The sequence below is a fragment of the Macrotis lagotis genome, chromosome 1 (assembly GCF_037893015.1).
Source record: "Macrotis lagotis isolate mMagLag1 chromosome 1, bilby.v1.9.chrom.fasta, whole genome shotgun sequence".
Taxonomy (NCBI): Eukaryota; Metazoa; Chordata; class Mammalia; order Peramelemorphia; family Peramelidae; genus Macrotis; species Macrotis lagotis.
Window position 1 is genome coordinate 122,441,676 of NC_133658.1, and position 27,149 is coordinate 122,468,824.

Consider the following 27,149-nt stretch of genomic DNA (forward strand, 5'->3'; position numbering starts at 1 on the left):
AGCTAAACTGGCTTTCTTACGGCTCCTCATACATGAGATTAAATATTCTGTCTCTGTGTCTTTGCAAAGATTGGCCCCCATACCTACAATGTACTCCTTCCATCCTTCAGAATGGACAATTTCCTTCTGAGCTCAGTTCAAAAGTCGCTTCCCCTGGAGGAAATTTCTCACGATTCTCAATAAATAGTGCCTCTGTTCATTAATATTTAATTTGTTTTCCAATTATATACAATAGTTTTTTTGAAAGGTTTTGAATTTTACAATTTCCCCCCTTTCTCCCTTTCCTCCCCTTATCCCCCCACAGAAGGCTGTCTGATAATCTTTACTTTAGTGCCTCTATTCACCAAAAACAGGGAGGGAGGGAGGAAGAGAGGAAGGAAGGAAAGAAAGAAGGAAGGATGGATGGATGGAAGGAAGGAAGAAAGGAAGGAGGGAAGGAAGGAAGGAAGGGAGGAAGGAAGGAAGGAAGGAAGGAAGGAAGGAAGGAAGGAAGGAAGGAAGGAAAGAAGGAAGAGAGGAAGGAAGGGAGGAAGCAAGGAAAGAAGAAAGGAAGCAAGGAAGGGAGGGAGGGAGGGAGGGAGGGAGGGAGAGAGGAAAGAAAAGGAAGAAGGAAGGAAGAAAGGAAGAAAGGAAGAAAGGGAAGCAGGAAGGGAGGAAATTGTTCTCTAAATGCTTTCTAGACTCTCATTTAAAGCCCCTTAGCAAGACAGATGATAAGTCAAGGACAAAAAAAGGTCTTTCTTAAGGAAATGGATTAGGGGAGATTAATTTAGCTCTTAACTAAGATTTAAATAAGCTCATGACCTTCCTCTGAAGCCATCTGTACTAGCATCCATCCAAGGAAAGCACCCTCTTCCACTGAAATGAAGTCTGCTCTCTGTTTTCTATTCAGCTGGATTCTCAATATAGATCTCTAGGAGCCCCATTGATTCTTCAAGAGTAGTAGAGCAGGGTAGAAGCTAGGTGGCGGAGTGGACAGAGAGCAGGGTCTGGAAGACTTGACTTCAAAAATCCAGTGTCAGACATTTACTAGCTATGTGACCCTGGGCAAGTCATTCAATCCGTTTTCCTCAGTTTCTTCATCCATAAAATGAACTGGAGAAAGAAAGGGCACACCACTTTATAGCTTTGTCAAGAAAACTCCAAATAGGGTCACAAAGAGTTGGATATGACAAAAATAACTATACAAGTAATCCAGGAGCAATGAAATAGTGAATAGGTTTCTTATTAAATTCTGTAATGTTAATCCAGACTATATTTTAGTCAGTCAGTCAATGAATATTTGAACATATCTTTTCTTTATTTAAGATTCCTATTGATTTTACCTGATATTGTCTGGGGCATCATCCAATCAAAAAACCAGCAAACATTTATTCGGCATCTGCTATGGGTTAGGCATTATGCTAAGGATACCAAAAAAAAAGGCAAAAAGACAGTCTCTACCTTCCAAGAACTCTCAGTATAAGGGGGACTTCAACATTCAATAACTATGCACAACCAAACTACATAAAGGATAAATAGGAAACAATCAATAGAGGGAAGGTACTAAAATTAAGAGGGATTGAGATTTTACTCAAAGAAAATGAAAGAACTCAGAAAGCAGAGGCAAGGAGAGAACCTTCCATGCATGATGGACAGTCAGTAAAAAGTGATCAGCTTTGGGAGATGTAATCATGATATTTTAGAGGTCAGTTTGGACATCTCTCTGTGAGAAATAATTAATTTGGACTTCTACTCTCTTCCAATCAGTTAATCAGTTTGATAATCCACAGAAACTATATAGGGATAGATAGGTTCTTATAGTAGGCCTCAAACTTGAATATAATAGTCATTATTTGTTTACCAAATTATGAGGTTCACTTGTACAACCACAGGAATGCTGACAGATATCTTCATTCTGTTTTTATTCAAAGTCCATGTCTGACCCCAACATGCATGGGATACTTTGATGCTTTGGAAGTCCCCCAATTTATTTTTGTACCTCTGGACCATTCTCTTTTGTCCAAATGAAGAAGTGATCATGTGCTATGGCCACTTAGTGGAACTGCCCAATGCTTCATTCAACCTGTCAGTATGACAAACCATTTTTTGCTTATTTTAACTTTTGTATCATATGTTAATTAATAGAAATCTGCATTTTTGTATAATCACTCTAGGATATCCAGTTAATAACTGGTATCAAATCTTAAATAGATAGGGCCCTGTATGGAGGGGACATTTCAGATTGTAGGAAGATCTGAGGTCCCCTTCATTAGAAGGGACCGTGGTTCTTTTGATAAAGTGCCTTTGGCTCAGAACTCTGGCTCAGTCTCTTATTGTAGGTTGGAAAATTCAACCCCACATCTCCAAGCTAGAAATAACATATATAATTTAATGTTAAATTAAATAAAATTATTTCTGGAAGACTTAAATCTAAATCACAGCTTATATATGAATTAATGTTAAATAAAATTATTTCTGAAAGACAAATCTTAATCACAGAGTATAACATTAGTATTAATACTCTTTTCTTCATCAGAACACATTAGTATAGTACCCCGGTCACTTCTCCAGCCCTCACTGATCATGTCCCTAGACTTAACTTATGGATTCTATGAGTAATCTTGAAGGAATGAATATTGATCATATGATATATTCCACAAAATCAATCAATTGATAATCCAAGTTAATTAGCTTTTAGAAAGCAACATTTACTAATGTGATATAGTAAAAACAATTGATGTAAAAACACTATCAATTCTTCCCTAAGCCTCCAAAGTCTAGGACATTCTTTTCTGCTCAGAGCTCAAATATGAAGAGCACATGTTACAAAAGTAACTCACATGTCTTCATTATTCAAGTGATTTTTCCTAATATTTTGGAGTTTTCATGACATTCCCTTTTGGTTTATACAGCTCTCTGCTGGCCTAGAGGGTTAGTTTCCTAATGAAAGTGCCTTTCTTGGTGTGTCTAATTTGTTCTTTGTTTTTTTGTATTTGTCTTCTGATTTTTTTTTAAGTAATCAGGGTTAAGTGACTTGCCCAGGGTCACACAGCTGGTAAGTATCAAGTATTTGAGGCTGCATTTGAACATAGGTCCTCCTGACTCCAAGGCCTGTGCTCTATCCATGACACTACCTAACTACCTGAGGATGCTGCTTCTTGCCATTAGACACTGATGGGAAGCCCAGGTCTTTGAACACTTCCAGATTCATATAAATTATCTTATGGTTAAATGATTTCCACTCAAAGGCATGGTTACAGCTATTCAACCACCAGACAGGCAAACGAATGTGAGACTAGATTCCAAAATGGCTTACTACTTTATCCAGGCCCCATAGGGCATGACTGTCTCTTCAATCAACCATATGACATTTCCAGTGTTGGCTCATCAGCTTTCATTCAATTTGTAACTAGTTTATACCTTTGATTGATTGATTCAATGGAGATGTCTAGGAATTGGTCATACTTAATTTACACTTTTGATTGATTGATTCTATAACTCAATCAGAGAGGCATCCTTATCTAATAAAGATTTCAGGGTATTGAACATTTTGTTACATTAATTGGAGATGAGGGTTGTGGGATACCCTTTTACAGTAGGAACTTGATAAATACTTGCTGATTGATTGATTTCACTTGAATAGTGCCAACTCTGTATTAAGAACTATATAGAATTTCCCATAGATGGATCTTTAAGGTAGATGGAGTAGGCAACTATCTACATTATAGATTTGAGGTATCCTGAGAAAGCTTCTTCACCTCCACTGCCAAAGTGTCTCCCTTACTAGTTTACACTCTGATAATAATAGCTGACCTTTATGTAGGCTTTCATGGCAGCTCTGTGGCATAGAGGATAGTGTGCTAGGCCTAGAAGCAGGAAGACCTGAGTTCAAATTTGACTTCAGACACATACTAGTTGTGTGACCCTGGGCAAGTTGCTCAACTTTGTTTACCTCAGTTTCCTCATCTGTAAAATGAACTGGAGAAGGAAATGATAAAACAGTCCAGTGTCTGTCTATACCAAGAAAACCCCAAATGGGATGATGGGACAGAATGAACAACAATATACAAGCTTTATTGTACAAAATTCTTTAAAAAGCTATTTCATTTGATTCTCACAAAAACCTTTTATGCAAGTCCAAAAGAACCTTCCACCATGACCACAGAGTCAAAAGTGTAGCATAAAAACTGAAGTTCATAAAAGCTTTACAAAATAGGCACTCAGCTATGATCCCTGTTTTAAAGATAAAGAAACTAGTTCAGAGAGGTTTTAATGTTCATAAAGCTTTGAATGCTGGATTCAAATCCAAGATTTTTTTTGTTATTAAATTGTATTTAGGGTTTTCTTGGCAAAGATCCTGGAGCAGTTTGCCATTTTCTTCTCCAGTTCATTTTAGAGATGAGGTAACTGAGGCAAATAGGGTTAAGTTACTTGCCCAGGATCACACAGCTAGCAAGTGTCCTAGGGGCACATTTGAAATCAAGTCTTCCTAACTCCAGGTCTGATACTATATCCAATGCGTCTCTTAGCTTGCCAAGACTCTGGCTAGTGGTATTTCTATTCTACCTTAAGAAATTTATTCCTATGATTTGAAGGTTTTTAAGCCTTTCAGAGTCCCAGGATGTTAATACCCTAGTAGGAGGTAATACCTTAAGCTGTTATCTTGACTGAGATAACACCTTGATGGAGATCTATAACCATGCTAGGAGGATGAATAGTCCAGTTCTGAGAAAGATAGAGCATTGAAATGGGAGAAAATATTGAAGATCCCTTCTTTCTTTGCAGAAGTTGGGTACTATGGGTGAGGAATATTATATACCACATACATCAGACTTGGTGGATACATTGATCATTTTTGCTGAATTGTTTTTTCTCTTTTTGCTATTCTTTGTGATAAGAAATCTCACTTCAAGAGGGAGAAAGGAAAGGATAGAGTGGGAAGAAATGTGACATTAAAAAAAGATAATCAAAATGTTAAAACTTTTTAAAATAAAGAAAAGGGAAGTAAACTGGAACTAGGAATAATCTTCTATACTAGAATTTGCTAGCGCAGCTTCCTAAGCAAATTATGCTCCAGGACATGGTAAATAGTAGGCACTAAATGAATGTTTATTGACTGGCTGACTGATTCTGTGATGGAGTGATTTTGACCCTGGGGCGCATTAGGAACCATGTTGATCATGAGCCAGTCTATGTAGCCCGTAATAACTCAGCTCTGATCTTGGCCTGATTGAGGAAATGGAATTTATAATAGCAATGCAAAGGCTTTGCTCACAGTAAAAGGTGGAGGAAGGTACAAGAAATGAAAGCTTCTAGGGTTTTCTTTTGAGCTGGTTTTTTTTTTTTTGGTAGGATATGAATGGGAGCTGGCTCCAAAATATACTCAAAGTCCCACATGTGCAGTACTTTCCATTTCTCATAAGTTTTTTTCTGCCTAAATCCTGAGGCCACAGAGCTTTAAACATTTTCCTAATGCAAACAACCATTCTACTCAAGCACAATTGTGAAAGGAGAAAAATGGAGAGGGGGAAGTCTGATTAAAAAAGAAAGAGAAAATACATACTTTCCATACTGAATCCTCCCTTTGGGATTCAACTCTGGCTTGGGATAGCAGAAAGTAATGGGAAGGAGAAGGGAAACAGTGGAGGATAGCCCTTCCTAGAGCAAATTGTCCAGGGCTTTGTTGCCAGAACATTCTGCTCCTGGACTTTGTAATATGGACTCACTTTTCCTAGATCTTTTCTTCTACTTCCAGTAGCTGGTATTTGATGTCCAGAAGTTTAGCAAGATTTGACACTTCAGCCTTCTACACCTCAGTTTCCTCATCTACATGTAGGGCGGACTGAACCTTGAGGTCCAGTCCTTGATAGTCTTTGACTGATTTCAGACCAAGTCACCACAGGAATGACTCAAGGGTTGGTGCTGTGTGGTGATGAAAAGTCTCCTAATTGATGACAGAACAAGAAGAGATATTGACTCCTAGGAACAGAGTGTACATACAAAGGGGATGACCTGTCTATGTCCTTTTTAAAATTATTTATTTTAATAGATCGTGATCTATTTTCTCATCATCCCACTCCAACCCAGTCCCCTAATGAGAACACAAGAACAACCAACTCCATTACAAATATGTATAGTTAATCAAAACAAATTTCTATATTGGTCACATCTAAAAAAATTTTGTTTTGGTCTACATTCTGAGTCCTTCACCTTTTCTAACAAGAGGTGGGGGAGTATGCTTCATCATTAGTCCTCTGGAATCATGACTGGTAAAGAGTTCAACACAATAGTATTCTATCATATTTATATTTATAATGATATAATATACATTGTATATATAAATACATGATACACATGTTTACATACATGTATCTATAGCTATCTATAATCTATCTATCTAAATAAACTTGTTCATCTATTCCACCAATGCATGGGCACACCCTCAGATTCCTCTTCTTGCCATCTCAAAAAGACCTATCAATGTTTTTGTGCAGCCTTATGTTTGCTTTGCTTAGGATTAATCTCTCCCTTGACCTACCTTTCCTCTAATTCCCTCTCCTCCCCTCCCTTTTTCCTCCTGTTAAGTGGAAGGTATTTATATACTCAATTCTGTGTGTGTATTTTCCTTCTTTTGACCAGTTTAGATGAGAGTGAGGTTCAGGTATTATCAACTCTTCCTCAAACCTTCCCCCTTTGTTGTATGTGTGTGTGTGTGTGTGTGTGTGTGTGTGTGTGTGTGTCCATTTGATTATTTATATCAAATATATCTATTTCATTGATTATATGAGATAATTTCCCCCTAACCTTCCTTTGCTTTTTCCTTCCCATTGAGATACAACAAAACCATATCCAGACCTTGTCTCATTGATTTCTATGATCCCTGATATTTACAATGTTCAGAAGATAACCTGCCCATTTCTCAGTTTCTTCCCTGTATAGCTGTAAGGTGGCAGGACCCTGAGCTCTCTATCCAGTGTCAAGGACTTCTCTCTCCTTGGCCACAGTTCAGGAACACATGACTGTCTCTGTTTCTCTTGGTTTTTTCTCTTTCCTGCTATTAGGTGAAGGAGTATTTGAGGAGAATGTGTCCAAGCCACAATCCTATGAGTTTGAGATGACAACCAGACATGGGAATGGTCAACAGCAGTGGAAACAACTGTAAATAGAGGCAGAAAGATGGACATCCATGATGGGGGGTGGTGGTTCTGGAACAGAGTTCAAGAAGCAGTAGAGTAGCCTGGCCCAGTGGAGAAGTAGACTGGCCCAACAGTAGAGCATTCCCAACCTGATAAAGAATTGACCCATCTGCACTTCTGGAATGACTCAGCACTACTGACACCAAGCCCCTTACATGAGGACTCCTCACAAGAAGGAAAGCACTTTTAGGACTGGGGATTGAAAAGCACCCCTGTCCCATGTATAATTGGCATCTGTGGATAACTACCATCATAGTTTAACTTATTATCTACACTATCATGGACTTTGTGTCTATTTGGAGGGACAGTATACACTAGGCTTTGGAGGGGGCTAAGGTATTTGGTTCAAAAATGTTCTGACTGTACCTTCTTTGTAAATCTATTTTCTAAAAGTTAATGGAGTACAACTGACTAATTAATTAGCTTCTGAATCCATACAAACCAGTAGAGGCTCAGAATCTAGAAGTAAGAAATTCATATCCTCAGGACTACCCTTAGTACTTTCAGAGCAGAAGTGACTACCTTTGCTGTCTGGGTATCCCTAACCTTGAGTGTTAGTGTCCAGTTTGGAGAATGGCTGCAGGTGAGGTAATACTTATAAAATGAGGGCTTTACCTAAGGGTCTGTTTGAGCTCTAGATCCATGATTCTGTAATTCAAATAAAGTGAACTGAGCTAGAGCTGCCATAGGACATGGCTAAAGAAGATAAGAGAGAAACCTAGTCAAAGAAACAGCAGTAGTAGTAGTAGATAAGGGTCAAAAATAAAGATGTAGGGGAATTGATAAGATCATAGGAGCTGGAGTTGTAATGGACCTTAAAGGTCAGCTAGTCATACATGCTCATTTTAAAAATAATAAAATTGAAAACCAGAGTTGTTAAATATTTTCCTCAAGTTCACAAAGTTATTTATCAGGTCTGAGCATGTTCATTTTCAAATATATCCCTCCCTTATTTCCCAACAAGTCTTCCTTTCTACCAAAGTTGTTTTTTAAAAAGACAGTTATTTTTATAACCTGTATTACAGGGTAGCTAGGTGGCTGAGTGGATAAGAGGGCCAGGCCTGGAGAAGACTCAGCAAGGATCTCTTGGAATAGAAGAGACAAGATGAAAATAACTATGGCCCAAGATCCTTGAGAGATATATGACCCTAGGCAAGTCACTTCACCCTGTTTGCTTCAGTTTCCTCATCTATAAAATAAGCTGAAAAAAGAATTGGCAAACCACTCCAGGGGTTCAGAGAGAGTCTGAAATGATTAAACAACAAAATTGTTACCTTACAATTATATTAATGAGAGTTTTGGGTTGTTTTTTTTTGGTAAGATAGCTTAGCAAAAAAAAAAAAAAACAACCCAAAACCCTCATTAATATAATTGATATCTGACTATAAATGCAACACTCTACTCCCATAAACCCTCCTACCCCTTTAACCCCCCCCCACAATGATGAAAGTAGAAAAAGATTTTTTTTTTCTTCAGAGGCAAGTTTGGTTATTATGATTATAGAACATTCAGTTTTAGAAAGAGGATTTAAACTGAATAGGATCATAGAATGTTAGCCTTAGAAGAGCTCTAGTCTAATTAGACTAGAGCTCTTCTAAGGCTAACATTAATTTAATCTATTTTGGTATAGTTCAATGAAGGATACCACTTACTCAAGCTCACATGAATAATTAGTTTACAACCTGGGTGATAGATCCAGGATGCAAAGACATATGGGAAACGGAATAATCATTTTGTATAGCAACCAGGGTCAGGCCCTGGGCTAAGTGGATTTTTACCAATATTACCAATATTTCATTTGATTCTTTCAACAAACTGCAAGGTGGATATCGTAATTATCCTCATTTTACAATTAAATATCTTTGCTTATCTTCTAATTCCAAATTTAGAGCCTTTTCCATTACATAAGATGAGAGCATAAACTTCATAAAATGAAGGTTGGACCCGGAACATTTTGCTTTATTGCTTTGTTTCTGTCTCAATAATCTCCAACCACTCTACATTATTTCCAAGCTGTCCAGAGAAATGCTCTCCTTGGTATATAAAGCCCTTCGCAATCTAGCTCATCCCTGACTTTTCAGTCTTCTTCCATCTTGCTCCCTGTCCAAGCACTCTACAATCCAGCTACGCTGGCCTATTTCCTGTCCTGTTCACATCACATTCCATCTCCTGACTGGAGCCTTTGAGCTGGCTGTGCACAGGTATTCTGCACCTTGTTTGATCTCCCTCTGTCTCCTAGTTCCCTTCAGGATTCTACTTAAATCTTACCCTCCACCGCAAACCTTTCCTCCATAAGCAAGTGACTTCCCTTCTGGGATTACATTCCTTTCATACTAAATATATAGTGTATGTACATAGTTATTTGCATCTTGTCTCTTCTATTACTCCATGAGTTCAGGGATACTGTGTTTATTTATTGTTTGTATCCTTGGCACATGATAAATGCTTCTCAAATGCTTATTGATTCACTGTCTCTTCTCCAACTTCTGGAAAATGATCTTCCTGTGGAACATTCTCTGCATTTTTTTTATAAGACCCCAAAAAGGAGTAGGGAAATTATAAAGTTGAAAAGCATCCAAATTCTGTAAATGTATTAACCCATCCCTCAAAGCAGGATGATTTCTTAGCTGTGTTGAATGGGTCTACTTATGTCTCAGTCATGGCCCAATGCCTGGGACTGAAGGTCTGTATCTCCAAACTTTTTTCTCCAAGTTTCTGGACATAATCCTTCTGCAAATGGAAGGGTTTTTTTTTTTTTTTTTTGTATTCACAGTCATTGGTACCTGGCCAAATCCAGTGTTGCCACATGTCTCATTTCCACAACAAACTTTTGTGTATATTCACCAGTGAAGTCCAGGTTGCTGGGTTGTGTCTGAAAAAAAGAAAAAGATTTGCCATCGTCTCCTTTCCAGTCTTACTGTTCAAGAGTCCTGGCCAAGTGTTCCTCTGTGTCTCTGGAGAGAAGGGTGAAGATTACAGCCTTGCTAGCTTTTCCCAGTGACTCCCTCCTTAGGATCTTTTGCCACCTTCCCTGGCCCTCTTGGTTCAACTCAGTTTGGGTGTTTCTGCCAGGAGGGGAGAAAGGGGTTTGGCCCAAATCCCTTTTTAACAGGAGTCTAACGTTACAAGGGCCTCACTTGGTTTTCAAGCATTTCCCGGTGCCTCTCCTCTGTTGTAAAGTTTCTAGCCAGCATTTCTTGGCTCTGCAGGATGATTGAATGTTTGCCTGTGCCTTCTAGGTCTGTCTTTCATTTGCAGCTGCTTGGACTCTGGACTGGGTGACTGTCCCAGGAGCTCCCCCAGGCAGCCATCCCCTCCTGCTTATCCCAGGGAGGCCCTTTGTGTTTCTCTGATGATCCAGAGAAGCCCCACCCCTGCTCTCTGGGGCTGCTCCAGGATCAGCCCAGAGACAAGACCAGCAATGCCATCCAACAGTATTTATTAAGTGCAAACTGGGAGACGGTGCCATGCTAAAGACCTGCAAACGCTAGTACACAGATCCTGCCTCTATAACCTTCAAAGCACCTTGGGGCCTTCTTAGCTCCTTGGGACACTCTCACAGATGTTTCTAGTCATTTTAATCATTCACAGTAGGCCTGGCTTGGCTAATACCATTGGAAACTCTATGGTCTCATAGGATCTACATGGTCAAGCAGTTCTGCTCCTTGGTGCTTATCAGACCATGCCTACTTCTTCCAGTTGGGCTCTCACTTCCCACCTTTGGATCCCATCACATCCTATCCAGTAGAATGTAAACCCCTTGAGGGCAGAGAATGGTTTTTTGTTTTGATTTGCAATCTTCCGTGCCTGGGAAAAGTCACTTAAGTGATTGTGTCAGTCATCTGAAAGAAATGAATGGTGCCAGATGGAAGTTGTTGGAATCAGGAAGAAGACCTGACTCTGACATACCTAGCTCTGGGACTCTGGGTAAGTCACTTAACTTCTCAGACTCAGTTTCTCCATCCGCAAAATGATGGGCCTCTTCTCAATTGCCTCTCAGGTCCCTTCTATTCTAAATCTAGGATTCTATGATCCTACAAAAGTATAAACCAGGGTCCAGATTGTTTAGAGGTCCTGATGAGACCTTTGGGGATCAAGAACTGAAAACCTGAGACAATGAAAGATTGAAATGTGAGTCCAGACTTGTACTTTTCTAGAATCAGATAAAGGGACCCGTAACATGATCTGAACAAAGAAATATAAACACATGGGTCTGAGGATACTGAAGGTCATCCCTTGAGGTGATGTGGTCTAGAGATCCCTGAAAATACTATATTATGCTGATAGATGGCTCCTGCTACTTGAAGGAGTGGCACACCCCTTGTCTAACTCAAGTTTAACCTATCAGATCAGATCAGGTGAGGGAAAGAAAGAAGAAATTCTGTGATGATCAGTCATCAATTCATCAACATGCCCACCATGAATTTTATCTCTGGATTTGTCTGCAGACCACCCCAGAATGAATTTCAATTTCTGTTTCCAACATTCTAACTCCATCATAGTCCCTCGATGTTGGGGTACCTGATTCTAATTTAGCTTGGGTTTTAGGTTATATTCACTTATATTTGAATCATAATCCACCTTTTCTGAATAGGGGGCTACCTCAGTTCTAGAAGTTATCAAGGTTGGACACAGATAACACATATAACAAGCTTTCCTAACATTACCCTCCTTCCCCTTTAGTCTCCCATCTATTTGCTGTAATTTACTCTGAGGGCAGCTATATGGCTTGGACTCTGGAAGACCTGAATTCAAATGTGACCTCAGACATTCCTAGCTGTATAACTCTGGACAAGTCATTTAACCTCTATTTGCCTCAATTTCCTCATCTGCAAAATGAGCTGGAGAAGGGGTGGCAAACCACTCCAATATCTACTAAGAAAACCCCAAATGGAGTCACAGAGAGTCCAACAGCTGAAATTGAAGCCAAGAGAATAGGCTTTGGGGAGTGGAGCTTAAAGATCCATGTGGGTTCCTTTTGGGTGAAGAAAGCTGACTCAGGAGGGTAAGAAAAGGCTGAAAGTATAATTCACAGGTTGCTTCAGAAGTTCGTGTTACTTCAAAAAGTTCTGAACAACATATCATAACTGTGTGTTTGTGTGTGTGCGTGTGTGTGTGTGTTTAAGTAATATGATTAATACTAAATACTAAATATTTGTATTATCAAAGAACACAGTTGCAAAACATCATCATACCACCTGGAGGAAAGACATGGTTTAGTTCATTTGATCATAGATCAAAATTTCCAAGATTAAGGGATCTGAGAAGCCAACTAGGCCCTTCACCTCATTTTACAGGTGAGGAAACAGTTCCAGAAAAAAGTAAATGACTTTAAGGTCATATAAACTGACAGGGAGATGTGAAACCAAAATCTCTGGTTCCAGATCAAATTTTTTCTTCAATGAAATATTCAAAATTATGAATCTCATAAAACCATTATTTTTAAAAGCAATTCATGGTTAAGAGAATGACATCAATTCTCTCCTATCAGTACCAGCAAATAAAATATTCCCTGTCATATTTTCCTCTCATGACCATCAAAATCAAAATAGTAATTCAATAATATGAATAATACTTCATTAAAGTAGGGGACTTTCAGTACAGAAATTCCTTCCAAGGACACAGAATGATACCTTGTTTTCTTTTCTTTCTTTTTTTTCCTTCATTTTTTGCAAGGCAATGAGGTTAAGTAATATGCCCAAGGTCACACAGGTAATTATTAAATGTCTGAGGTCAGGTTTGAACTTAGATCCTCCTGGCTCCAGGGCTGGTGCTCTATCCACTATATCACTTGCCCCTAAGACTCTCAATTGAAAATGAGTTTCCGGGCGCAGCTGGTGGCTCAATGGATAGAGCACCAGCCCTGGAGTCAGGAGGACCTGAGTTCAAATGTGACCTCAGACACTTAATAATTAATCTAGCTGTGTGACCTTGACCAAGTTACTTTAACCCCATTGCCTTGCAAAAAGAACTAATAAAAAAAATTTAGAGTTGTATGGGCATAGAAAGGTTAAATCATTGCACTAATACATGAAAAGGATAATGGAAGTCAAAAGACCTTGGTTCAAATCTAAACTATAACCTTGTGACTTTGTGACCTTGGGCCCTCTTTGAGTCTCTCGTCTGCAAAATGGGCATTGGGCTCAATGGCCTTTAAGATCCTTTCTAGCTCAAAAGCTATGAATTTATGCTCTGCTAAGATTACACAGAGCTCCCAATGTATCAGATAACTCTTAAACCCAAGTCTTCTTGTCTCTAAGGTCAACTCTCTTGTCATTGTCCAGTCATTTTCAGTTGTGTCTAATTCTTCATGACTCCATTTGGGGTTTTCTTGGCAAAGATACTGGAGCTGTTTGTTATTTCCCTCCTCAGTGCATTTTATGATGAGAAAATTGAGGCAAAGAGGGTTGAGTGATTTGCCCAGGGTCTCACAGCTAATATGTGTCTGAGGCTGGATTTGAACTCAGGAAGATGAATCTTCTAGATTCTAGGCCTCTCACTCTATCCACTACCCAATCTAGCTGATCCCTCTTAATTGTGCCTGTCTAATATAGTAGAAAAAGGAGGGAATGGATTGGGAGATATTTCAGAGGCAGAATTGATTAGAATCAGTAACTAACTGGATCTTAGTGGGGAGGGGGTGAAGGCAAAATCAAAGAAGCATCTTGAGAATGCTCATAAAATGTGTAGAAATTGTGAAGAGAAAACTCTGGAGAAACTGATTTGGACTGGAAAATTGTATGTCTGGTTTTGAACAAGTGTTGAAATTGAGCTGCTTCTGGATGGACACTGGGCTGGAGTTTTTGTTGGGTTTTTTTTTGGTGAGGCAATCAGGGTTAAGTGACTTGCCCAGTGTCACATGATCTAATATCTAGGTACTGTTTTGAACTCAGATCCTCCGGGCTCCAGAGCAGAGCTCTACACACTGTACCATCTGGGTGCTCCAAGGCAGAGACATTTAATAGATAACTAGGAACATGGCAGTGGATTAAGAGAGAGGCTGAAGTTGTGAAGAATTCTATGAAAAGTGTGGCCCATTGGGTAAATTAATACTAAAATAAGGTTGAGGAGAATGAGAAGAATGGGGGGGCATTAATGGCATCAAGCAAATAGATAAATGGTCACTAGCAAACTTTATTTATTTATTTTAGTTTTTTTGCAAGGCAAACGGGGTTAAGTGGCTTGCCCAAGGCCACACAGCTAGGTAATTATCAAGTGTCTGAGACCGGATTTGAATCCAGGTACTCCTGACTCCAGGGCCAGTGCTTTACCCACTATGCCACCTAGCTGCACCACTAGCAAACTTTTAAAGAAATTGTAGAAGTATGGTCTGGAAATTGCAAAGGCGAGAAGAGAACATGCCTACCCTTCCTCCTTAATTTGTGAGTTAGGGGTCTTGAAGGAGAATCTTCAACTGAAGAGGATTTCATGGGTAATAAGATCATCCGAGGAAAGCCAGATTTCACCTACACAAAGAAGATAAAAAGAACGTTTTTTTAAAGTTTTTGCAAGGCAGATGGGGTTAAGTGACTTGCCCAAGGCCACACAGCTAGGTAATTTTAAGTGTCTGAGACTGGATTTGAACCCAGGTACTCCTGACTCCAGGACTGGTGCTTTATCCACTATGCCACCTAGCCTCCCAAAAAAGAACATTTTTTTAAAAAAAAGTTTAGATGCAAATAAAGCATGGCAAAGGATCTAAAGGAAAAGGCTAGTGTAGTGAACCACCTAGGAGAAATGGGATGAAGATGAGACTAGCAGAGGATATTACAGGAAAGTGGGATTTTCATTTATGGTGGCAGCACTATGACAGAATATGAGATGGAGGAGGCTAGGAAGTCAACGGGAAGCACATGGTGGCAAAAGGGAGATGGGAATACTGACTAGGCCAAATTTTGTCATTTGACCCTTTGAGATCCTGTCTGATTTCTGCATTGTGAGCATGGCTCTAAACAAAAGGCTACCTACTGGGGACCTTAATTGCAGCTAAATTATTTATGGTTATTATGCTCTTCCTTTGGGCTGAGAGGAATTCCCTGGATGGTGCTATTTTCCTGCATTTCGGGTTTCCTCAACTGGAAATTGTTCATTAGGACATGAGAATGGCAGTTCTCCCAGAAGCTGACAAATGAAGCTGGATGCCCCTGCCCCATCCCCCATCCCCCCATGCCCCATCCTCCAGGTTCCACTGTAGGTTTGTACATTGACTTGTGGAGCAAAGCTTAGGAATCTGCTGTAATGAGACCTCAGATTAGGGGTAGGAATAATTTACATATAAATCTAGTATCCATCCAGCCCAGTAAGGTTCACAAAGCATTTTATCCTCATTACCTTGTTTAATCTTCACAATAATCCTTTGCAGTAGGAGCTATTCTTATTATCATTGTACAGATGAAGAAAATGAGGCTAAGAAAGGTTAAATGATTCCCCATGCTAGGAAGTCTCTAAGACACGATTCAATTCTAGGTTTTCTTGGCTCCTCTTCTAGTATTAGCCACCATACTATGGATAAATGATGATGATGTCCTTGAAGAAGACCACAACATCAGGGAAGATGGTGCTGTGACAGTGGATTTGAGTGAGGGTGGGGGGCTGTGCTAAATCACCAGACTCACTTTCTCCTCCAGAACCATCCGGATCCAGTGGCCAGATATGAATCAGCAAGACTAGAGATGTCCCTGGATATGAGGCAATCAGGGTAAAGTGATTTGCCCAAGGTCACACAGTTAGTAAGAGTCAAGTGTCTGAGTCAGATTTGAACTCCCACCCTCCTGACTCCAAGGCCAGTGCTCTATCTGCTTCACCACCTAGCTGTCCTGATTGGAGACTGAAAGGCCTAAGCTTCAATTCTTGCCTTATCATGAATAAATTCCTTAGGTAGTACCCTAACTGGATTCTCTCCCTTAACCTCACCCACTAAACAAATTGGGATTGGGCTTCCCAGGAGAGGAACAATCACCCCTAATCAGTGTATAAGGGTAACTGAGGGTCTGGGGTTTCTACTATAGTCACTCATAAACCCTCACCAGTAGACTCCACATTATCAACTAAGGCAACAAAACTAGGCAATGACCACTTATTAGATACTTGCTATATATTCGGCACTCTGCTAAGTACTCAGAATTCAAATACAAGTGAAAATATAGATGGTCTCAGCACTCAAGAAGTTTATATACTACTTGGGGAAAACAATATAAAAAAGGAGTGGAAAATCAGGGTCAAGGAGGAGGTTAGCTATGGAGAGTCATGGTGTCAGTCAGCACAGTCAGAAGCAGAATCTGGAGTGGCCTAGGACCCATCCCAAAATGGAACCCCAAGTAAAGCCAATTAACTTATATAAAATGACACTACTAAGAAGATATAGCAAGAACAGTTGTTATAAAACATTCCTCAAGAAGGAGGCACTCTCTCCCCTTGCAGACACAAAGTTCCTTGAGATAGTAAGCTCAAAATTAAAGTATAATGGTACTTATATACCATCATGGAGAATGTGTGTACCTAAAGGATATCTTCTTTCTCCTGACTCTGGAAGACCTTGGTAGGACATCTGCTAGGTTAGACCATTCAACTGCCATCCTGCAATCTCTACAGACCTTGCAATGTCAACATTTGGACTTTGGGAATAATTCCAATAGTCAGTAGGATCTCTGAGGAACCTCTGGATCTTCTGAGCATTTACATCTCTATTCATTCCCTTAAGAGCAGAAAAGGTTTAAGACAAAGAAAAAAAGGCACATATGCTGACTAGGTGGGAAATTTGGCCAGCTATTCTCTCTTACCCCATGAAACAAGACTTCCTCACTAAAAGCCTCCAAAGAGAAGCTGAGAGATGGTAAGATTGTTCCTCTTGCAAATATGTTCAGTACCGTAATTCCTGAGTAATCACTTCCTTTGACTTCACAGCCAATCAGAAGACTTTTAATCCTTCAGAATGCCCATCCTGAGTCACTCAAGACCAGAAACCAAATCTCCAAAACTCCTACTTGCTGGGGTTGTACCCAAACAGAAAGTATCTGTGCATGTGCTGACACCCCTACCTTCACCCCTACTAGCTAGCATCATTACATTTAATGTCCCTCAGTTTTTTTCACCTGTAAATGGGGATAATAATAGTAACTACTTTACAGGATCATTAGAAGGTTCAAATTTATAAATAAATATATATATATATATATATACACATATATGTTTATGTGTGTATATTTATAAGTATATATACACACACACACATATATATATATAAACATTCATACATTTGTAAAAGCACTGTAAACTTTAAAGCATTATATAAATATATCATTATTACATGTTGCCTCAGGAGAAAGGGAGAGCAACTAGAAAAGTTATAGGTATCATAGGATTTTAAGGGACTCTAAGGATGATCTAATCCAACCTCCTTGATTTATAGATTTTTAAAAAGTAAAAACTAAAGAGATAAAATTCCTCATCCAAGGTCACATTGCTAGTAAATAATAGGATTAAGACCTGAGTCCTTTGACTCCAAAAACCAGGACTATGAGTTCCCATGTAACACAGTGCAGCTTTTTCCTTCAGGAGAACAGGTCCACAGGAAGGTAAATTGAAATTTAATAGTCTATAAATTTTTATTAAGTGCCTACTATGTGACAGACACTAGGATAAATGTTGAGGTTTTTAAAAAAAGAGGCAAAAAGACAGTCCCTACCCTCAAGGAGCTCCTAATGTTATTCACAATCACACTGTAAGTATGAGTTGCTCTGAAGATTGTAGGGTTGCAGTAACTGCAATCTTTCCCTAAAGTGAACGCCTTTGGACAGGCTAGAGGAAGGAGGAGGAGAGAGGAGAAGCAGGAAGCAATGAGAGATGAAGCACCACTGGGAGAGTTCTTTGGAATGTGTCCCAAGGCCACTTCCAATCATCCAGACTGGTGGAGGCAAGTTGGAGAGGAGAGAGCCAAGCGATTTGTTCTGTAATTGGGCATGGCTAAGTCCCTCCCTCTGGGCATAGCTAAGTCCTTCTCTCTGTGATTTTCAGATGAGAGGATGCTCACATGCAGCAACAGGGTTTTGCTCTGATGCACTGGGAACCAGACAAGGGGCAGAGTGAGATTCTCTTTCCCCTTAAGTGTGAGAGCTTATGTTCATATTTGGGAATCTATACTGCAGAGACCTATTTTTTTTCCCCTTTCAACCATAACAACAAACATTTATTAAACACCTACCACATGAGAGGCACTCTCTCAGGCACTGAAGTGGAAGTAAAGAAATGTAAGATATGACACTTGCTCACAAGGATCTTGTGTTATAGTTTAGCTGAGAAAATAAGATCTACAAATGAAAAGTAACCAAGAAGTCATAAACCAAATGAGAAGAAATACTCTAGGATTTTAAGAAGACAGAGAAAGAATCTCGAGAGCACTGGCCCTGCAGTCAGGAGTACCTGAGTTCAAATCTGACCTCAGGCACTTAATAATTCCCTGTGTGGCCTTGGGCAAGCCACTTAACCCCATTGCCTTGTAAAAACCTAAAAAAAAAAATATGAAGGGGACTTGAATTTTTTTTTGAGGATAGATAAGATCTGAATAAGGAAAGAGGAAAGGAGAAGGTATTCTAAGTTGAAGCATGTAAACAAAGGTGCAAGGTCAGAAGAATATAAGGAACATAAAGTCATTTTGAACAAAAGAGAGGGTTCAAGGTAGAGGAACAATTTAAAACAGGTTGGAAAGGATGGGGGGGGACTTGAACACCAGGAAAGTGGGGAATTATAAGACTTTTTTGTATAAAATTTAAAAAATTATTTGGACTTTGAGAAAGATGGATCTGATCTAAGTATTCTTCAGTAATCCCCTTTTTCAACAATCATCAAGCATTCATTGAGCATTTATTAGGTATCACTTTTCTAGCTGGTGGGGATAAAAGGAAACAGTCCCTATCCTCAGGAGGCTTATATTCCATCTGAGAGACTGACAGAGATATATGCACATACCAACACAGAATGAAAAGTAAATACAGGGAGTAAAAGTCTAAAACTTTGTTAAGATTTTTGAGACCCTCTAGAAGAACAAAACATGCACAAACTACAAATATATGTTCCAGATCATTTGGGGTGTGAAGGGAGGTTCTAGTAGCTGGAGAAATCGTGAAAGGAGACTTTTTGGGACACTGTAGAAGTGAGTACAAAATAAACACACCCTACAAATATATGTAAGATCATTTGGGGTGGGAAGGGAGGAGGCTTCAACAGCTGGAGAAATCATGAAAGGAGGTTTCATGTAAAAAAAGACAAAGATGAAAAGGAGACTACTGCCCCGGGTTTCTGACTATCTGAAAGATACCATGAAATCCTGTCACTAAACATTTTGTGCTCCGGTTGCTGGGTCTCAGGGAGCAGATTAGCGCGATGGATACCCCACTCCCTAGGGTCGCTGTCCAACTGCCCCCCCCCCATTCCCAATCCACCTTGCCCCCCTGTTATCAATGTGAGAACATAGGTTAGGGTGGGTTTTGAACCCTACTTCTTAGTTTTTGCAAGGTAGTGGGGTTAAGTGACTTGCCCAAGGCCACGCGGCTAGGTAATTATGAGGTGTCTGAGGTCGGATTTGAACTCAGGTTCTCCTGACTCCAGGGCCGGTGCTCTATCCATTGGACCACCTAGCCGCCCCTGAACCCTACTTCTAAGGAAGCAGCTTCTTATTAACGGCTGCCTGTCGTGGATTCACCTACGTCTGCCCCGCGGCAAAGAGCGCAGACCAAGCCTCTTTGGGCAGCAGGAGCCTGGGGGCGGCTTCCACCCCAGGAGGGCACATTACGGCCCGAAGGCAGGCCCATCTGGGGGCTTTTCTTTCTCATTTAGTGCCACAGAGAAAGGCAAAGATAAAGCAGGCCTTGGCAGCCCCCAGACCCCGCTGATGACTCCGGCCAGGGGCCCTCTCCACCCACTTGCAAGGGTTTCCCAGCTGGGGCTCCCCGACGTTGCTGAGTAATCCGAAGGCCCCCCTTTGGGAGAGCGAGGACGGGCAGTGCCAACAGGCACACTCAGCCGAGCACCTCACGCACGTCTACACCCGCGCACCCGCACACGTACATACACTCAGGCGCCCGCCGCCTCCTCCCCGCCCCGCTCCTCCCGGGGCTGTCACGCTCCCCAGGCTCCGGGCTCGGAGCCCACCGTGCCCAGCCCCCCGCATATCTCTGCCTCGCAGCCCAGCCGGACGGAGAAGGGGCCGGGCCGCTGCAGAAGGGCCGTTCCCCGGAGGAGTCCTCAGCGGGCCTCCGGGGCCCGGCCCGGCGCCCCGGAGCCTCCTCCAGGACTCGCTACTGTAGCTGGCGAGCAGGACGCCCGGGGCCCGGGAAGGCCGGTGGTCGCTCCCCGGCCGGGCATCCTCGGGCGCCCCAAGGCTCCTGCCTCAGCTCCCTTTCTTCTCAGTTCCCTCCTCTTTCACGTAAATCTGTGAATAAATACAAGAAGCTCGGGGTTCCCCGCAGAAAGAAGATGCACTGGAAACGTATTTGGGGAAGAAGCTGGGCACTAAGGGGGCGCCCTCATCTAGGTCCCGGAAAGATGCCCGCGCGGTGGCACACACCCAGGCAACCACTGCTACGGGCTCTCCCCGGACCGAGCCCCGAGCTAAGCTGGGTGACCGAACGGCGCCCCCTGCGGAGGGCCCACGCGCGCAGAGCCGCCCGCGAACAGAAGGGGCTCCCGGGCTCAGCTGCCCCTCTGCCCAGTCATTTGGAAAGCCAAGCGGAAAAAATGAATCGAAATGAAAGAACCCCAAACAAAAGAAAACCGGACCCTGTGCGGTTATAATGACCAAGCTGGGCCCTGACGCAGAGAGGAGAGAATGCAGCACTTCCCCCCACCCAGAGGTGGGGGGCTATGGATGAGCACATACTGCATCCATGTTCAGTCAGATCGCCTGGACCTGTCTGCTTTCTTTTGCTGGTCCGCTTTTCTTTTCCCACCTCACTCTGACTTTTAAAGAGGAACTGTGGCTCCCAGTAGGGAAAAAAAGTGATGGAAAAACAAAAGATATCTAAATTTGGAAAAAATAAGTAAGTAAAAACAACCAGGGAGTGAAAGAGAAAAATAGCCTAAAACCGTAAAAACATACAACGATTTGAAAAGAAGGGAAGTTGGGATAAATGACAAAGTACCTTTCCATGATGCATGGAAATGCATGGGAGGAGGTTATTCCATGTTGAATGAGGTTCTTCCCACCTTCTCCTAGTACCAGTCTTCTCTGCCTCTGTAGAGGAAGTGAGCTTTTGGTTTTCTAGGACCACAAGTAGTTCTTTAGAATGTTTACCTTTACAAATGAAGAAACTGAGATCCAGGGAGCCTTTAAATTGTCTTGTCCAGGGTAACACAACTTGGGGGACCTGGAACCTACACCTTCTACGTTCTAGCCCAGGACTCTTCTGACAACTCAGGGCTGCTTCCTCGAAGTGAAAAATCATATATAAGAAAATAAATCTTTTTTCTTTATAGCCATGTCCACATAATACAAATTTTTTAGAGTCATGAACAGTATTTGAAATCAAGTTCCTAGATAGCACAGGGAATAGAGCTCCAGGCTAGAGTCAAGAACATTCATCTTCCTGAGTTTAAATCTGACCTCAGACACTTGCTAGCTGTGTGACCCTGTTTCCTCATCTGTAAAATGAGCTGGAGGAGGAAATGTCAAACCACCCTAGTATCTTTGTCCAGAAGCCTCAAATAGAGTCAGACCCAACTGAACATTAACAACTCTCTCTACCACTCAGAGGCTATGTTAGCCCTGGTGAATATTTAATAGTATTATTTAACCTCTGTTTGCCTCAGCTTACCTCTTCTGTAAAATAATAATTACCGGGAGCATCTAGATGGAGCATCAGATAGAGCACCCACCCTGAAGTCAGGATAAACCTAAGTTCAAATCCAGTCTCAGACACTTGATACTTACTAGCTGTGTGACCTTGGGCAAGTCACTTTCTGCAAAATCTTGCAAAAACAAAATAATAATAATAATAATAACAACAACTAATTCCAGGATGGTTGTGAAGATGAATGAGATAATATCTGTCATCTTTAAAGTGCTATGCAAATGCTAGCTTTATCTTTATAATTGAACAAAATTCAATCTGAACCTGTTTTCTTAAGTTGTACTACCCATCTCACTGGGTTGCCAGGGAAGATGAAATGAGGCAATGCATATAAAATGCTTTGTAGCTGGAAAATGCTGTGTAAATGGAGGCTATCATTATTATTATTAGCCTGAGGTGATCCTTTGCCTCAGTCTAAGATCACTAATATGCTGCCTCAGCTCCTGATCTTCAAGAGCTCACAGTTTAATAGAGGAAACAACATATAAACATTTCTGTAGAATCAAGTTATATGCAAGATAAATTGGAAATAATTCACAAAGGGAAGGCACTAGAATTAAGGGGGATTGATAAGGCTTCCTGAATAAAATTGAATTTTAGTTGGGACTTGAAAGAAGCCAGGAAAGCTAGGAGGCAAAGACGAAAAAAGAGAGCATTCCAAGCGTGGAAAAATATCTAGTGTCCTGAGTTGGAGTATGTTATCCGAAGAATGGTGAGGAGGCCAATGTCACTAGATCAAAGATTACATGTAAGATGTAAGAAAACTGCAAAGGTACAACATGAGTCAGTGTCCTTTACTAAGTCACAATAGTTTGATTTTTCAAAATTTTTAATATCGAGACATTTTTCTTTATTTCTGGTTAGAGTGCCATCAAATCTCATATTCCTTTAGGCAAAGAATGTATTACCTTTACAGAATTAATAAAATTCACAATAACTTTCTTCCTTCTTTCCTTTCCTCCCTCCCTTTTTTCCTTTGTTCTTCCTCTCCCCTCACCTTTTCCCCCCTCCCTTTCTTTCTTCTTTCTCCCTCCTTTCCTTCCTTCCTCCCTTCCTTCTTTCCTTCCTTCTTTTTTTACTTTCTTCCAAGAACTTCCATTCACCCTCAGGAATAAGTTAGCTTAAAGCTGTAAACTACCATCAGTCAAACTTGGTATCCCTACCACCTAGCAGCAGTAACATATCATAGATATTTAATAAATGCTTATAAGAAATCCATATGAATGATCTTAGAGGAGGCTTTTGGGGGAGGTGGGAAGAAAAAAGAATCAGAAGATCCTAGGTTTAAGAGCCCAGAAGGAGGAGGCTGGGGACAGATTTTCTTGAATTCCAAGTTCTTTTCTTTGACGGTCAGTCAGAAGATGTCCAGAAAGACAAGAGCAACCGTCCCAGGACTTCTGGAAAACAAAGGGTTAAATAAAAGTAAGGTGAACCAACACACTAGTTATCATTATTAGGATTTGCTATTAGTTGTCATGTGCCACTCTGTTCCTTTTCTCTTCTTTACAATCATTTGATTGATTAAATATTTATTAATTACCAGCAACATACCATGGGCATCAGAAATACAAAGAAAAAAACGTCAAGCAATCCCTGCTCTTAAGATGTTTAAAATCTAGTGGGAAGGATGCAACATGTATATGAATAAGTGTAACTCAAAACAGAATTTGATAAAGACAGAGGGGTCTTACCAAAAACCCCATAAGAAATATGAGGCCAAACGCTGGTATAATCAGAGAGGGCTTCATGAACAAGTTGGCTGCTCAGCTAGTCCTTAAACGTAGGAAGGACCTTCAATAAATGGAGACGCAAAGAGTATGTTCCCTGACTTTGCAAATGTGCAAAAGTCAGAGACGACAAGAGTCAAAAGAATCAAAGAATAACAGCTAGCAGTCCAGTTTAGCCAAATTATGAAGAGGGAAGAGAGTATAGTAAATTATGGTCAGAAATGTAATTTGGAGCCAGGTTGCAAAAGGCCTTAAGTGTCAAGCTAATATGTTCGTATTTGAACATCTATGCTTTAAGGAATCTGAAAAATTTTGAACAGTATGGTGGTAGGTATTGGGAGTGTGAGGGATGACAGGGGGGTACCTCATCTAGGGAAGGATGCATTAGAATAGGGAAAGAATAGTCTTAGTGAAAGGGGATGAAGGATTAAAAAAGGATAGTGATAGTGCACATAAAGAAGATGGGATGAATATGAGTGTGGAAATAGAATTGACAGGAGGAAGGAATGGTGAGAGGTATGAAGGAGAAGGAAGACAATATGTGATATTGGCCCAAGGTGACTGTAGGTATGTTGGTGGCATAAGAAAAAAAGGGAAACCAAGAGGACAAACAGATTTTGTGGGAGGGTTGAGGCAGAAATGATGAATTTAGTTTTGTGCATTTTGAGTTTGAGATGCTGGAAGGACATCTAAGTCGCAGGGGTCAGATATTTGACATTTAAGACTCAAGGGCTATAGGCATTAGGGTAAGGAGGGAGCTAGAATGATTTTGGAGTCATTGGTAGAAGGGAGAATAGGAGTCACCCATGTGCACAAGACTGCCAAAGAAAAAGGAGATGGGAAGGAAGGGACTGAGAAAGAGAGGGGGGAGAGGAAGGAGAGGAAAGGGGAGAGAAAGGAGAGAGAGAAGGAGAGAAGGAAGGATTGAGTGGGGGGCAGCCACCTATCACTTGGGGCAAGACCAGCTTTCTCTGAAGCATCATGAATTGAAATGGCCCAGGGAAGAGGCACCTATTAAAGCTTTCATGGAAGAGGTTCACCAAGCTATTGAACAAAACTGGAGCTAATGAACAACATTCACTTTGGATGAGGCTAAACTAGGCTGTGGGTGTAAAATGAAACTTGCACCTGAATTAGATCATTCAGTCCAGATTGGGAAAATGGGAAATCTATTTGTTTATTCCCTTCCTCATTCTTTCCTCTTGGAAATCTCTCTTGGGAGAGGGGGGGTTTGCCACACAGGTTTAAACTCAGACTTGAGCTGGGCTTTCTTTGCCCTGTTCCAACATGGATTCCATGTGTATCTCCAGTAGTTAGTATTATAGAACCGGAATCATCCTCCCTCCCTTCAGTTCACACGTGAAGTGGTTCAGGAATGACTGAAAAGACTAGACTAGAATTTTGTCCCTCAGATTTTCAGGCCAGTACTTTCTCCAGGATGCCACTTTCCTCTCTAATTATTATAGCAGTTCCTGTGTCTAACCACAGAAGTCTCTTTGATTTGAAGCCCCAGGCACTCTAGAGGCAGTTAAGCAAGGGATGGTCAAGATTCAAGTGGGTATTCCAGAGTTGTGAGATATCCCTGGCTCATAGCTGTCTTTATCTGGCTTTTGTCATTTTTTTTTTGTCAGCAATGAATGTTCCCATGCTGTCAGATCCAGAGACCAGATTCTTTGAATGGTTACCAGGTAGATCCATCCACAAGAAAAAATTGAACGAGGTTAACCAGGTATTACAAGCAAATACACACAACACCAATTCCCTTCTGGAATAGCAGGACCCAGAGTGTGTTATTGTATATTTCTGTATATATGCAGCCAATTAAAGGGGAAAAAAAACTCAACTCCACAACCTGATGTTTTTAAGATATCCAAGAAATGAACTAATATTCGTTTAACAAGTGTGTCATTGCAGAGCAAATGCAAAACCAGAGGGGAGAACTGGGAGAAAGCCTGCAGCTGCTCAAAACAGCAAGCTGGATGGCAGATTCCAGGGGCTGGCCAACCCTGTTCCCTGGGGAACCAGACCTCCAGAAGGCCTGTTAGAAGAATGTATGAACTGAGCCGGGTCAGACAGGTGGCCGTTCAAACCAGTGGCTGAAAAGAAATACTCTTCCCCTTGGTGTTCAGAGTTTCCTCTTCCAGACCTAGGGGTGTGGGGAGTGTTGGGTATCTCTCAGGTATGAAAGCCCTACTGCCTACAAGTTTCATCTATGACTGCCAGGCTGTCATGATTCACTCAGCTAAAGACTTTCTGGTTTCAATTAAATTTTATTGGACCAGGCACATATTAGAAGGTATCAGGGGAAACATTGGGAAAGGGAAATCTCCATAGTGAGAGATCACTCAAGTGACATCTACCATGATGGGGGGGGGGGGTGACTGGAAAAGAGATGCTTTTCCAGGATGCCTGGAGAAGGCTTTTCCAAGGATGATATGCTTGTCAAGATTTGGTTTAAGGGTCCTGGAATTTAATGGGGCAGTTAGGTGGCACAGTAGATAGAGCACCAGCCCTGGACTCAGGAGGACCTGAGTTTAAATCTAGCCTGACACTTAATAATTACCTTGCTGTGTGACCTTGGGCAAGTTACTTAACCCCATTGTCTTGCAAAAACCTAAAAATAAATAAATAAATAAAAATAAATAAACAAGAGTCCTGGGATTTAAAATTACTCTGCAGGGAGGCACTGGAAGGGTCAGATTGCTTGAAGGCAAAAGAGGGTAATGAGGAAGGATATTTGCTGTGAGTTACAGAGAATTTTATTTGAAACTTAGAGACATTTCACAGACTCATAAGCTAGAAGGAACCTTAGCAGATGTCTAGTCCAACTCTTTTCATATTACAGGTGAGAAAACAGACTTTTTGGAGGACTCGCTCAAAGTTATACAGCTAGTTAATGGCACAGCTGGTAGAGAGAGTGGAGTTGGGAAGATTTAGTAGTTTCTATTACCCCAGGGGCCATCGGGGCAGGTGCAGCCTAGAATGGGGTTGTGTCCAGATGGTGAGAAAAAAAAAAACTCTTTCCCCTTTTATTTATTCCTCTCTCTCCTTTTCATCTTTCCCTTTTTCTCTCTCCTTTTCTCTCCCTCTTCCTTTTATTTCTATCCTCCATCTCTCTCTCTCTCTCAGTGAGAGCCTTCTTTAGACCAAATTCCAGCCTGAAAAAATATCTAACATTTCAACAATGCTTTAGGATTTTACAAGGTACCCTTTTGCATATATTAGTCAGCTCCACGTTCTTCACAACAATGCTGTAAGAAGTCTAAGTGTCTTTATCCCCATTTCCCAAGAAAGCAGGTAAGGAGGCAGCTGAGAGAAAAAGGCACTGAATTAGTGATCAGGAGACAGGTTCTACTCCTATATCTGGATGCCTTAAATAAATGACTTAACCATTCCTGCCC